Genomic DNA, 14,671 nt, shown 5'->3' on the forward strand with positions numbered 1-14,671 from the left:
GGCATTTCCCAAAATTTTGCAGTGCAGAATCAACCTACTAAAAGCTTCCATACATACCATGTCGTTTAATCAATATCCACTATGTACCTAATATGTATACTCAAAGGTCCAGTCAGACAGACTGTATGGGCAAATTTCAATTGCTATGAATACAGGGATTGAAACGTCAACCCTTTAAAACTGATCAGAAGTAATTTGTCTAGTACCAAAACTAAAATATTAGTAAATGCAAGTAAAATGAAATACTCTAAGTGGTTAAAATTGAATTGCAAGGCCTGAATGATAATTAATCTCAATGGATTTTATGCATTTTTTAGAATCAGAACACAGTTCCCAAAAGAAATTTTACAAGGAAGGCTAATATTTAAAAAGTGACATGATTAAAGCAGCCGTGGTGCTTGGTGGGTATAGGATCATAACCTTCTACCATGTCCTTCTCCCCTTCCTCTTTGGCTTCTTCTCCTACGTGACTTGTACCTTTCTTTGCATTCTGTCCAGCCCTAGCTGGACTTCAGATGAGCCTCTGCAGTGACTTGCGGAGCAGTTTGGGAATGTCTGTTCTAGCTCAATCATTTCATTAAACAGGTTGGTAAACTGAGGCACGAACCTTGTTTATAATGACAGGACAAATTAACAGTAGAATCAAGAACAGAGCTCAGGTCTAACTCAGCTCTTGGTTCCATGCACCATACAATGTGACCTCCCCTGGCCAGATAGACCAAGGAATGAGAAGCTTTGTTTCCAAAGGAAAGAATTCTTAAAAACCAATCAAATCCTCAAGTTTGCTTCACGTATGGATCAGCATTGATTGCATCTCGTCAGATGTCTATCTGTCTCTATGACTGCTCTTGAACATGAACCTAATATTTTTTCTTACCCTGAAGCTGATGGAGTACTCCACTGCTCTTTGATGTTGTGGTTTAACATTTTCCTTTAAGATCTGAATGTCCAACGTGTCCATCTTAGATTGTATAATAGCACTTGGCTGGTTGACGGGGCATCCAGCGCCTTTACTTTCTCCCAATTATGTTTGGACATCAGGGTTTTTTTGAGCAGGATGATAATGGTCCTAACCCAGCATGCCATCCACTGGGGCTGACTCATGAGGACAAACTCACGGGGCTGTGATATCCCACCAGGTTTAGAGACATAGGGGAAAGAAAATAAAGGGACTGGAGGCCAGCTGCTTACTGCAACTTTCACTCCTCTCTCAGCTCATCTTATCAGTGTCACTGCCTGGAAACTGCAGTGTCTTGCATGTTTCTCAGGTGTATCCTGATGAAAAATGTTTGAGTTCCACTGCTATGGAAGCTTATTACTATGACTCAGTGGTGTTTTAGTTGGGAACTGAAGTATCCAAAGAACCTTATGGATTTGGGTATTTCCTTTTATAAGGAGACATAAAAGCAACATGAGCATATCTAGGCAGTAAATCCTAATGTTTTATTTAACCCATCTTCTGATAGACATAATTTCCTATTATTTTAGCCTTTATGTTTATGCCCTCAGAGTCTTTTTTCATACCCATTGCCAATACGCTCGTTCTACTCAATGTGGTAAGTCTAACTGGTCTCCTCATGTTTAATATTTTCAATCTAATCCATTTTGCAAATTGCCACTTAGTTTTATAAATCCAACTTGAATTTCCTGCATGAATGAATAAGAGAATATAAGGCAAAAAAACAATCTCTTGTTATAGATTCTAAATTACTATGATGGGAGCTCCTAAAATAAACTATAGATCTTAAGATTATTTTTGTAGAACCTATATTTTCTATATTTTGTTAGTTTATGTATAGATGTAACCAATTTTTGTTGAAAATAATAACCAAGTGCCTGTTAAAAACAGATGATGGTGAAGGAGAGGACCCAATGATTTGTCTTGCCTTTTTTTTTTTTTTAACATTATCAATAATTTGTGGCTGTTGTTAGGCTTTGTTGGAAAGTCAGTGAGTGTGTGCCCCGTGGACTCCACTGTAAATGTGCTCTGTTCTCTTCCCAAATGGGCATGTTGGCCGGGTGACAAGTACTTATACCATAGGGAAGAAGCCTTGTTTCATTTCTCTGTCATGCAGTGATGCAAGATGTGAGCCTCAGTCTTCCTTGATCCCAGCTAGAACACCACTGGGTCATAGCAAAATGAAACTGCTGTGTGTGTGTGTGTGTGCGTGTGTGTGTGTGTGAGATCGATAATTCTTAAGTTTTCATCAAGTCATACAAAGACCTCAGTCTTTATCCCACTGCCCTGACTTTAGTCTGTGGTGCCGAGCTTTCTCTGGAGCCATGGGTTACCTGATAAACCCTTGCTTCTCAAATGAAACCTGTGTGTCCAAGATGAGGAAACAGCACACAGTGCTTTGGGAACTGGGCAAGAAGGGAACAGGTGTACAAACTGTAGTAAAAGGCAGCAACATGACTCTGCCCTAGTTTGAAATGGTGGGAGAAGGGAGTAACATGAAACTGGTTCAGCTTCAATTATGAGGCAAGCTCCTGTCCGCCAGGTGCACACAGTAGGCTAGTTCTTGTTGATGTAAGTAGTTTCTCCCAACCACACTGAAAGTCAAAAACTCATAGACACAGACAGTAGTTTAGTGGTTACCAGAGGGTAAGGGAGAAGAGGGGTAGTAGACCAGGGTAAAGGGGATCAAATATATGGTGATGGAAGGAGAACTGACTCTGGGTGGTGAACACACAATGTGATATATAGATGATGTAATACAGAATTGTACACCTGAAACCTGTGTAACTTTACTAACCATTGTCACCTCAATAAACTTTAATTAAAAAAAAGAAATACAAATTGGTAATTATAAAAGTCATGGGGATGTAAAGTATAGGGAATATAGTCAATAATATGGCCCTATGTATTATAGTGCCACGTGGGTCCTAATCAGGGGAAATCACTTCTTAAATTATATGTGTCTAACCACTATGCTGTACACCTGAAATTAGTATAAAACAATATTGAATGTCAACAGTAATTAAAAAAATAAAAAGGGGGAAAATAAAGGGGCATAGGACGTTCAAATTTCCATGTATAAAACAAATCATCGGGATGTAATGTACAGCATAGGAAATATAGTCAATAATATTGTGATAGCATGTGGCTTGGCGTCAGATGGTTGCTGGACTTATGGTGATCACTTGTTTAGCATAGGAAATAAAATCAATAATGTGGTAATAATTATGTATAGAGCCAGGAGGGTGCTGTTGAATAACTATGATGTATGCCTGAAACTAATATAATATTGTATGTTAGTTATATTTTAACAAAAATCTTTTTTTAAGTCATTTACTTTTTGTTCTCAGAATATGGTTGGATTTGAATGAATGTGAAAATATAGTAATTATTAATTTGCAAAAAACTTCAGTGTAGTTCAAACACAACAAAAGAGATATAAGATTCTAACTATAAAATCAAATCTTTAATGCTTAGCCTGAACTTCACTGTGAGAGGTATGAGAACTTGTACAAAACACTCTTCATGGACAAAGGAAGGAAGAAGCTGATAAATCTAAACAGAACTCTGAAAGCTGCTGTTTGTACCCTCCAGCTGCTTTCTTTAGACAACAAAATGTGAGGTGTAAACTTTTCTCCAGATATAAGCTTTATCTGTGGAGGGCGTCTATCTTATATTTCGTTTGAATTTCCCACATCGCCTAGTATAAATGTATGTAATATATAAATAAGAAAATACTGATTGTACTTGATTTCAAGGAGAGAGGAGAGCTAGGGAGGGAGGGAGACACAGAGAGAGGAGTTAATATGTTATTTGAACTAAAAGTGTTTACTTGAAATTTTTTATAGGAAATAGTAATTACGGTAAACCTGAAGGCGTTACTGAACCTCAGAAAAATAATCCTCTCAGAAAAAACAAATATGAGAAACATTAAGAGGTTGGAGTTTTTAAAAATTTAAGCTAATATTTCAATTTGAGACTCTGTCCATACTACCCTGAAATATTTTTAGAAATTATCATACTTTTCTCCAGTTGCACTCTCTTTTCTCCTGTAGATTCTTATAAATTACATCATTTTTAAGGTCAAAATTTGTAACATTAATATTCTAAATTGGGTTTAGAATATTATACAAACTTCGCATGGAAGTTTGTAAGGGTAAAATAAGTTATTCCTTGTCAGTCACTTAGAACAGTACCTGGCATTGTTAGCCATTTTTTCTTTTCTGGTATAGATGACCAATCTTATATATAGGGTGTGACCAATGTTACAATGGAGAATCATTATCAGAGTAGTCTCACTCTCAAATTTTATTCTTCTTGGACTTAAATCTCTTTCTCTCCAGGTTAGCACTCCTTGTGTTCTTTACAGAGTGTGTTTGAACTCACTACAGTCCTGTAGAAAATTGGCTAAGGTCCTAGGCCATTATGGATGACCTGAATTTCTTAGTTTCCTTGAGCCCCTACTCTTTGGGATATGTGTCTATAGTACTGCATCTATTCCATATTTTACAATTTTATGATCATGTCAAAAACCACAGTTAGATTCCTTTTTCTGATAGAGATGAGAAGTTCTGATTCGTGTTTTCATTCATTTTACTCAACAAACTAAGTAAGATTCTACTGGGTAAAACAAACTTTTAAAACACTGTAGGAACTGTAATGAAGAGTAAGATTTGGCCCCCCTTCTTCAAGAATATTAAAAGAACAATGGATAAGGTAGCCTTGTAAACAACTCACTGGAATACTGTAGTTCTCTCAGGAAGCTGGAAACGGCATTGTCGAAAGTAAAAGGAGCAATGTGGGAGAAGACTGATACTGGAATTGGGGAGAACATTGGGAGCAGACCCAGATAACAGGGGATCATCAGAAGGGCCCACCAGAATGTCCTGAAAAATGAGCAGTCGCTGGGTTTTTTATGGTTAAACTTAGTGAAGTCTTAAGAAATAACAGGGTGTATCTCATCAAGTGAGCAGAGCACAGAGATAGGTTGACAAAGAAGAAAGTCATCATAGGGGGCTCCAAACAAGGAATGTGTCACATCAAGGAGAGGTTACAGTACTTCTTCAAGAGAGTTAGCCACAGAAATGACTTTGGCTTCAGGTCTGTATGTCATGAGCAAAACAGGAAAATCAAACATGGGCCGCAAGATACAGACCCAAGATGATGGCTTGATTGCAGGGACAAAACAGAATTTCAGTTGTTAAACTTGAAGCAGCAAATTTTATCTGAAATTTCATTCCAAGAGTTTAAAAGAGTACCTTAAATTCCCATGAAGACCCCAGAATCTGGAGCAGGACTAGCCTACAGCTTGGGATCTGCTCAGCCTCAGCTCGAAGGAGAAAGGAGTGCTGGAGGGGTGGAGCCTGGCAGGGTCCTTACTATGTCTCTTGTTTCCAGTTGCCTGTCTATTAGCTCTTATATTCACTGTCTGGCAGGTAGGTTGTACTTTTGGATTAAGTTCCTCTCTTCAATCTTATCTGAATTCTCTTTGTTCAGCTTTCCAAATTGCTCTGGGTGACATCTGCTTGTCACCAGTAAAACCCAAAGGACAGCAGGACAGATTGCCTTGCACAGGGCAGACAGGTAATTGCAGCTTTAATTTTGTTTTGTTTTTGGAAGGATCCAGGTGTCCAACCTTTTTATCTCACAAAAGAACCTTAATAAATGTGGGAGTGTTGGCAGACAAGATGGCCCAGTGGGCAGTCTGCCCATCAGATGTGTTAGCCTTCTGCTATTGAAATAGTACTTCCCATGGAAGCATCACACATCAGGAATTCTCTGCTGGTCCAAGCACCCCAACAGCTTCCAAGCAAGGAGCACAATTAGACACATGGAGACTTCTAAGCAGCCAAGAGATACATTTCATCCTGAAAATTCAGATCTCAACCGAGAGTGCTCATAGCATGTGAACATAAGTCATTCCCCTGAAGAACCTTTCTTGTTGTGAAACCAAATTCTCTGCAACTGGAATCTGTTGGCTAGTTGGTGGGTGTGTCTCTGACTTTGAAGAATTGACCACTTTAGAAATTGTGCACATATAGAATACGAGGTGGATTTTTCTAGAATCTGAGTTAATTGTCTTTCCTTTCAAAATCGACATGCTTTGCTGCACGTATGCACAGGGTGGAATCAGATGTGGGGAAAACAGGGCTTAATCAAAAGTACAGTAGACCAAGCTTAGATCTAGGCTGAGCAGTAGCCTCAGGAGACCGGGGAGGTTCCGCCAGCCCCTGGAGGTACTAGTCGGCCCAAGGAAATTGACGATCAGTGAGAATGAGGGGCATTTGGCAGGAGGCAAAGCCTGAGGCCATGGAAGGCAGAGCTCAGAATAAGGAAATGGAGTAGGTCTGCTTTGCACAGGGATGGGCTGGAGTATGTGGGTAGAACTATAGTTCCTAGGAACACTGGGGGATTGTAAAAGAAAGGAGACACCAATCAACTCTGGCACTCAGATATAGGAGCTAGAGAAAGTTGTATTTACTAAAATTGTGATATGCAATTGATCAGGAAGAAATAAAGCCCAGTGACCAGAACTGATTGCAATTAGGGACCCAAGGGTCTCAACGTAAGTGTTCTTCTATCCTTTAGGACCCAGGGCAATGTCATTTCTACTGTCTTTTGAGTAACCAGGCAAATGGCAGGTATTGTCTTTTACAGGCAGAAAAGAACCGTTAAAGAGAACCTCTTGAGTTTGGAGGATGCAGCTAGATCTAACCATGGATTCTTACAGAACAGCCTTGGTTCTGGGATTCTAGCAAGTGTGTCCATTTCCAGGCCTTTGGAACAGATTGGCTCAGACCTACTGTCCTGAGATGTGAGAGAACTGGGGTGGGGGGAGATGGTGGTGGTGGCTCAGGGAGACCTACCTTAGTGAAGAACTTTCTTGAATTGGGAAGATTTGCTTCTTCCCCTGGACTCTTGCCTTCTAGAATAAATAAGTGAAACTTCCTCAAATGGAGTAGAAATGGTTGGCTGTGGGCCTGGTCTGGAAGAAACAGCTAAATCTATCCCTGGACAAGTCAGAGATTATTTGAAATTAGATACAACCGGTGAAAAAGAAGTTTCTAGAACTTGGGCTTCACTAAGGGCCTCTTATTGTAGCCCCAGTGAGAACAAAATTGTAGGAATCCAAGAATGAAGAAGACCAATTGGTGTAACAGCAAGAATTCTGAAGAGACAGTATTTGTTGGTTTGGAGGATATGGTCAGGCTTCAGAAAGGTTTGGCACAGAATTTCAACACTCAGTGGAGAGTGAGGAAAATCTGGAGAAATGGGGGACAAAACAAGGCTAGTTCTCCATGTTTCTATAGAAACAGATCTCTGAAGGCTCTCTTTATTCTAGCAATATTTGCCGTTTGGGTATCTAGCACACATTATTGCATTTGTTGGGTATCTTGCTACATTTGTGCATATGTTTCCCAAACATTTATCTGCTCAGCCTGGTAAAATATAGCCTTCTTTGATAGTGAAGGCAGGGAACAGATATAATTTCTTATTTATTTTTTTTTTTGTATAATTTGTCCCAGAAACAGACTAGATTACAGCTAGGGTTCTTTTGTATTCTTTTGGCAAGTTCTTAGGCATTCCACTCCATTTCATTTAATTTGATCCCCCTTCACTCCATGTCATTCCATTCCAATTTATTTAGTTTCTATTTAGGGCAACAACTGTGCTAGTGGAGTGGTCCAAAGATGAATAGATAAACTGTTGGTTCAGGAGGAGTTCCATAAAGTGTATAAAGTATGTTTAACGGGGGACTAATCTTGTAACTGACCCTCAAAACAAAAGTTCCATTTTATTCTCTCACGGAGAGTCATATTACCAACCACAAGAGGGCTGGAAATTTGTAATAAATTGGTTTAAATGTATTTAACCTGTGTTTCCCCAAGATACTTGGCCATAGAAAAATGTTTTTCTGTTTGTTTTTTACTACTAACACATTGAATTATTTTAGGGCAACCATAGGATTAACACATGTGGTGGCTGGTTGAGTGACCTAGGGATGGCACCAAAGTTAAGTGTTCAGAAGACCAAAAAGGGAAAGCTCTGGAGTTTTATGGATATCGAAATGCTGGGGTAGGGCTTGACTATGTAAGTGGGCTTTGGCTCTAGGACTTACTCAAGGAATGTCATTACGCTCTGGGTAGGAAAGCTTTGGAGGGAGAAGATGAATTTGATATTTTCAGCTTTAAATTTCAAGAATTACCAACTGGCTAATATAATGGTTCTCACCATCTACTAAAATTAACTCAAAATGGATCACAGACCTAAACCTAAGACCTGGAACAACACATTGCATAGAAGAAAGCATATGTACTAAACTTGGGTTCAGAGAGGATGTTAGGAATTTGACCTCAAAGGCAAGAGAAGTACAAGCAAAAAGAAATGAATGGGACTATATCAAACTAAAAAAGCTCCTGCACAGCGAAAGAAACCATTGACAAAACAAAGAGGCAACCAACCAAATGGGAGAAGATATTGGCAAACAACACCTCAACATTTTTTGTTGTTGTTGTTATTTGTTTGTTTGTTTGTTTTAGTAAGAGAACATATAGCAGAAGACATTCACATGAGAACTCATGTCCATGGTTATACTCAAAGATTTACACAAATCCTACCCAAGAACTAGGCTCCTATGTTCTGGACCAAATTCTCTGTCATTGAAGGTTTGAAGACACTGGAACATAAGGTGGAAAGTTTGGCTTTGGAGACCAAAGGGGTTACTGACGTCCTTCAAAGGATTCTGGTTAGTTTGGTGCCCAGGATGTTGTTAGAGTCAGCAGTGAAGGACCTCTTCTGAACATGACTGGGTTCACTATTCCAGATAAATATGCAACGATGAAAAAGGGGACAGAGGGAACAGACAGTAATTGGCATGCAGGTAGCTTGATGGGAGAGCAGCAGGGGGGTCACATGGCAGAGGGAGACGTGAGAGCAGAGCTCGGAAGCTCATTTCCCAGCCAGCGGCAGGGGCTGGCAGAGAGCCTGTCCTCATCAGAAAGACCTGGTGTCAAGCGGTGAGCACTGAGTTTCAGGTTTAGAATTCTAGGTTTGTACATTGCATCCCCATGATGTATTTTATAACTGGAAGTTTTCACTTCTTTTTTTTTAATTAAAATTTATTGGGGTGATATTGGTCAACAGAACTACACGGGTTTCAGGTGTGCAATTCTATAATACATCATCTATATATTGCATTATGTGTATGTAATATATAGCATAAGGAATAGAGTCGATAATATCATAACAACCATGTGCAGGGACAGATGGGTACTAGACTTACTGTGATGGTCACTTTGTAAGGTATATAAATGCAAATCACGATGTTGTACACCTGAAACTAATATAATATTGTAACTCAACTATAATTAAAATAAATTTACAAAGTAAAAAGAAAGAATTCTAGGTCTGGGAAGTTACTGGACAGAGAGCTGAGGTGGCGGTCATGATCGCAGCTCCACTGGGATTAAAACAAGGCGGGTGCTTGCAGAACAAGTAACAGCCAAGTAGCAGACTAACAATATTTACTGCAAAACTGAGGCGTCTTGTACTCAAAAAGCCTATGGCCAGGATTTGGCACTGGACACTAATGGAGGGGCTCAACTTTGAGGGGTGCCATGACTGCAGCTGAGCCACTTGCCAAGGCACCATCAGTTTACACTAAACTAAGTGCCCAGTGGTCGCCTCTTTAATTGATTAATGTTGGAAATCAATATAAAGACACAAGTAGAGGTAGTTGCAAAATACTCAAGTATTTAAAAAAAGTACAGCATAGGGATTATAGTCAATAACATTGTAATAACTATGTATAGAGCCAGGTGAGTAATAGACTGATTGGGGAGATCATTTCGTAAATTATATAAATGTCTAGCCATTGTGCTGTCCACCTGAAACTAACATAAAATGATATTGAATGTCAACTGTAATTGAAAAACTTTTTAAAAGCGGGGGAAAGGTGAAGGGGAATAAGAGGTCCAAATTTCCAGTTATAAAATAAGTCCTGGGGATGTAATGTACAACACTGGGAATTTGGTTACTATGGTAATAATGTTGTACAGTGTCAGATGGTTATTAGACTTATCATGGTGATCACTTCTTTAGGTAGGTAAATCTTGAATAACTATGGTGTACCCCTGAAACCAATATAATATTGTATACCAGCTATATTTTAGTAAATTATTTTAAAAGAAAAAAAGACACAATTAGAATTAAATAAGTAGAGTCAAATTATATTTCTGAGTCTATTGCTATTTTCTCATAAATGTTCCAGTATTCCCGAGAACAAATTAGAAGCACTAGTAAATGACAAACAGTATCAATTTTACAGTGTAATGTTATATTGTTTGCAGTATTTTTCATGTTTCTAAATGCACTACAGCATTATATTCATTCTATTTCTATTTCACTGAGTTTTCCAACATTTCAATTATTTCTTTATTACACACAAAAAAATTTAAAACTTCCTATTCCCTCTTTTCTGTCTTTCTCATAAACAAAATATATTCACATTATCATTTTTATTCTATCTTGTGTTCCTCCGATTTCTTCCCTCCTCTCTCTCTCTCTCTCTCTCTCTCTCTCTCTCTCTCTCTCTCTCTCTCTCTCTCTCTCTCTCTCTCTCTCTCTCAGTGTTTGTTCTTCTGGAAAGGGTCTCTAAAAATGTTTTACTTAAGCCTTTTGGTGTTTTTATATCACAGGATACTTGTACCCCAAAGAATGAGTTCTTTCTTTTTCATTTTTGTCTCTTTTTAAAACAAGGTTGTGTAAGATTTTTCCTGCTTTTCTATGTGGTAGATAGGATGGGTGGCATTATATCCATTTTACAGATAAAGAATCTAAATGATAGACAAAGATTTATCTAAAGGCATGTGAGTGGTTTCTATTGGAATCAAGAGTGCAGTACAGTTAAATGGTCCCTTTTTCATAGTTTTCTGCAGTACATGGAAGTTGTGATGCATGGAGTTTTCAAAATCTCAAAATCACAGGGTGAACCAACATCCAGAGTATCTCCGGTGTTGAGCTTTGAGTGAAATTTTGACATCTGAGATTTTCTCTCATGTGCTCAGGGATGAGAACCTCCTCCCCAAAGCATATCCCATTGAGCTGGGTTCATTTATCACAGCTGGGCAGCACACTGTCAAATTCACCTTCTTCAGAGCACAGCACCAGCTTGGTCACACAGATAAGAATGATCCCGGAAGATAGAGTTTAAAATCGGTCTTGTGAGAAGCAGATGTTAACTGTCACCTGCCAAGGAAACAGAAGGACCTGGTACTCTTTTGATATATTTAGAGGTGACAAAAAACAAAAATGACACTTTAAGTTAGTAGCTCTTCTAGGCAATATATCTAAATACCAGCACGAGATAGAAGCCATTGGCTTGTTTCGGATTGAGATCATAAGAATAAACTGTCACTCTATATGTAATAGTTTAATGAACCTTATTAAAAGTGTAGTATCCACACTATCTGAACTTTCACTGTGTTATTATTTTATTCCACATTTTGGAAATAAGATAGGTCAAAATCTGGTTAGTGCTTGCAGCTATTTAATTGGTGTGTATACACTACATATAATTTTTTGTGGGTATTTTTTCCTTTTATGAGAAAGATGTTATCAAATTTCCATCTGTCATGTATTTTCCTCAGGCTGGGGCTGCAGTTCCTATATCTGATTCTCAGTACAGCAGGAAAGCAAATGTTCTTGCACAGTTTACCATCATCTATTTCTCTTTCTGTCTTTTTTGGTCATACCTATGTATTTTTCTAATTTGTAATGTTTTTCCAGTTTTATTAAGATGTACTTTACAGATAACCTTATATAAATGTAAAGTGTACAACAAAGTAATTTAACATGTGTACACTCCAAAATGGTTACCGCCACAAGATTAGTTAACAACCATCACCTCAAATAGTTATAATTTTTTTTTCGTGATGAGAACTTTCAGGACCTACTGTCTTAGCAGCTTTCCAATATACCATTCAGTGTTGTTAACTAGTCGTCATGTTGTACATTACATCCCCAGAACGAGTAGAAGAGGAACTTGTAGTGAAGGAATCCCCTCATCTTCACGCAAAAGATGAGGTGATTGTGGAGTCAAGAAACGGTCCTCTCAAGGAAAGACGATTTTGCTGTGTCTTAGCCTGAGGAGAACCAACAGTTGATGTGTGGTGCTGCGGTGCTCGTGCCAGGGACAGCGCTCAGAGGCTAGGTGCCTCTCTCAGTTCGCAGTTCTCCAAAGTAGACGCAGACAAGAATTTGGGTTGAAATAAGTACTTAGGAGGTGATGCCAAGAAGGATGTGTGGGAGTGGGGGAAGGGGAGTAAAACAGGAAAGCCAATAAAGTGTGTGTTCATGCGTGCATTGTTAGGCTGGACAATAGGGTGGGCTCCTGCTGGGGAACCACTGAACTGCTCAACTAACAGGCAAAGAAAGGGCGTTATTTAACTCCCAATTCTCATCCTTTATTGCACAATTAGGCAGAGAGATGCATGTGCTATTGCATGTATGAGAACTGCGGGAGCTTCAGGTACCTTCTAGGGTGGGCAGGAGGCATTTGCTAAGGAGGTCATTGGGAAGTCCTCAGCATAGAATATAATCTTAGAGATGCTGGGCAAACTGCTTAGCTACTTGGCTCACTGCAGAGGTGAGGATGGTGGGATCCCCAACTTGCTGAAATATTTGTACTCTGCTGATGACTTCCGTTATTCATAGATGATTTTGACATTGGAACTTTTTTGTATGTTAATTAAAAAGATCTTTGAGTTTACTTAATAATTTAAAATTGGTTTGCACGTTGGGGAGGCAATAGCGTGTGTTGTGTGAGTGTGTGTGCTTGCAGACTTTGGAGTATGCATAAGTCTTAGTTATTGAAGGAGGACCAGCTGTATGTGTCAACGCATATGATGTAAATCACCATGCTTATTATGAGCAGGTGAACTTACGAGGAAATGCAAAACATCTTGATTAGAAAATTTTCCTTCTACCCAATGTGATATTTGTAATATGAAATCTTTTGTGTTTTGAAATGGATCTGAGCTCAGTAGTGTCTAGATGGAAACCATGTGCTTTTCTTGGGCCTTTTTAAAAACCCTATTTCTGACTGAGTGGTCTATGTGTTAAAATTAGGAACAGCAAGGTTGACCACACCAAAGGTCTCCCTGCATTGTGGAAATTTGAGGCCCTCAGTAACCGTAAGGAGTGAGAGCCAATGTGGACGGCCATGTTAAAGTAACCCCTCTTCCCCACGACCGAGGAAAGGGCCGACGACCCAGAAGAGCAGAATGTGGAAGGAAACTGGCCCGTTAATCAGGGTGGGCATTTTAGAAAGTTTCTGTCAAAACTGGGCAGACTTTTTAGAAATGTGGATGGAATGTCAGAATGAATTAGCCATCAAAATCACTTTTTCAAATGACCCATAGACAAGAAATGGACTCATCATTTTTCACTATTTGTCATCAGAGTCTTTTTGGTTTGGCAGGTTGACAACCTAATGATTTTTAAACTGTTGGTGTAAGGGCTACACATGGTTTTCTTGCCACTTGGATGCATTTTCTGTGGGTTTGGAGGGAAGTTAGTCTTGAAGAAATACATAATTCCAATAGCCAATATTGTCTGAATATATTAAAATGTTTATGGCATTGTTATTTTAGGCTTTCTTATTTCTCTGTGTCCCTTTGTTTCTCTCCATATATGCAAAATAAGAATAGATACATAAAGTACACATTTAAAATGCGTATACCTACTGTATCTGTTAAGATCCAGTCAGGAAAGCAGAAATAATGCCAGTTATTTTAACAGAGAAAAATTTAAAGTATGAAATCAGTTAAACAGAAATTGAAAGACTAAATTTTGCTAAAAAAAAAAAAAAGAATAACAGGTATTGTAAGAGGCTTCTTCCTCTTAGGCTTAGAACGAGCTGGGACTATCAGAAGCTTGGTGGAGGGACCCGGCAGAGCTAGATCGGGGATACAAAGATACTAGTTCTTGGAGTGGGGGGCAAAAATAAATGTATAAAACCACAGGATTGGAGGCTGGACTCAAAACCCAGTGCCAAATAAAGAAGCAAGACAAGGGATGGGGGTGTTCATTGGAACAGCCACTAGGAAGAGGCAAGACTTTCTAGCCTCCTTCCATCTTTCAGTCTCTTCCTCTAGCACCTCTTACTGTACAGTCTAGTAGAGAGCAGATGGCAACACAGAAATATGGTCTGCAAGGTCCCAGCCCCAGCACCCAAATCAGTGTTTAGGGGTGGCCTTTGAGAAGAAACAACAGTGGCTTAATGACGAACTTGCATGCGTATGGGATTGAACCATGTGAAGTTGCTGAGGTTCAACTAAAATGTTTTCTAATCTACAAAAAAAGGCAGGTTTGTATGGTTCAAACTAACACAAGCATATACACATTACATTGCATATAATTAAAACATATTTTATGTGTTCATAAACTTTCACACCTTAAAAATGTATATATACATACATATATAATCAAACATATTTAAGGTAGAGAAATCCATTTCTACATGTATGTCAGAGGAAGTTGGTGCCATTCTCCAAATGAGACAGAGTATATATACAGAGTATATGGAATGTCAGAATGAATTAGCCATCAAAATCACTTTTTCAAATGACCCATAGACAAGAAATGGACTCTGTATATATACAGAGTATATACTCTGTATATATACTCTATATACATATATATAGAATATAT

The sequence above is a fragment of the Rhinolophus ferrumequinum genome, chromosome 23, assembly GCF_004115265.2.
Source record: "Rhinolophus ferrumequinum isolate MPI-CBG mRhiFer1 chromosome 23, mRhiFer1_v1.p, whole genome shotgun sequence".
NCBI lineage: Eukaryota > Metazoa > Chordata > Mammalia > Chiroptera > Rhinolophidae > Rhinolophus > Rhinolophus ferrumequinum.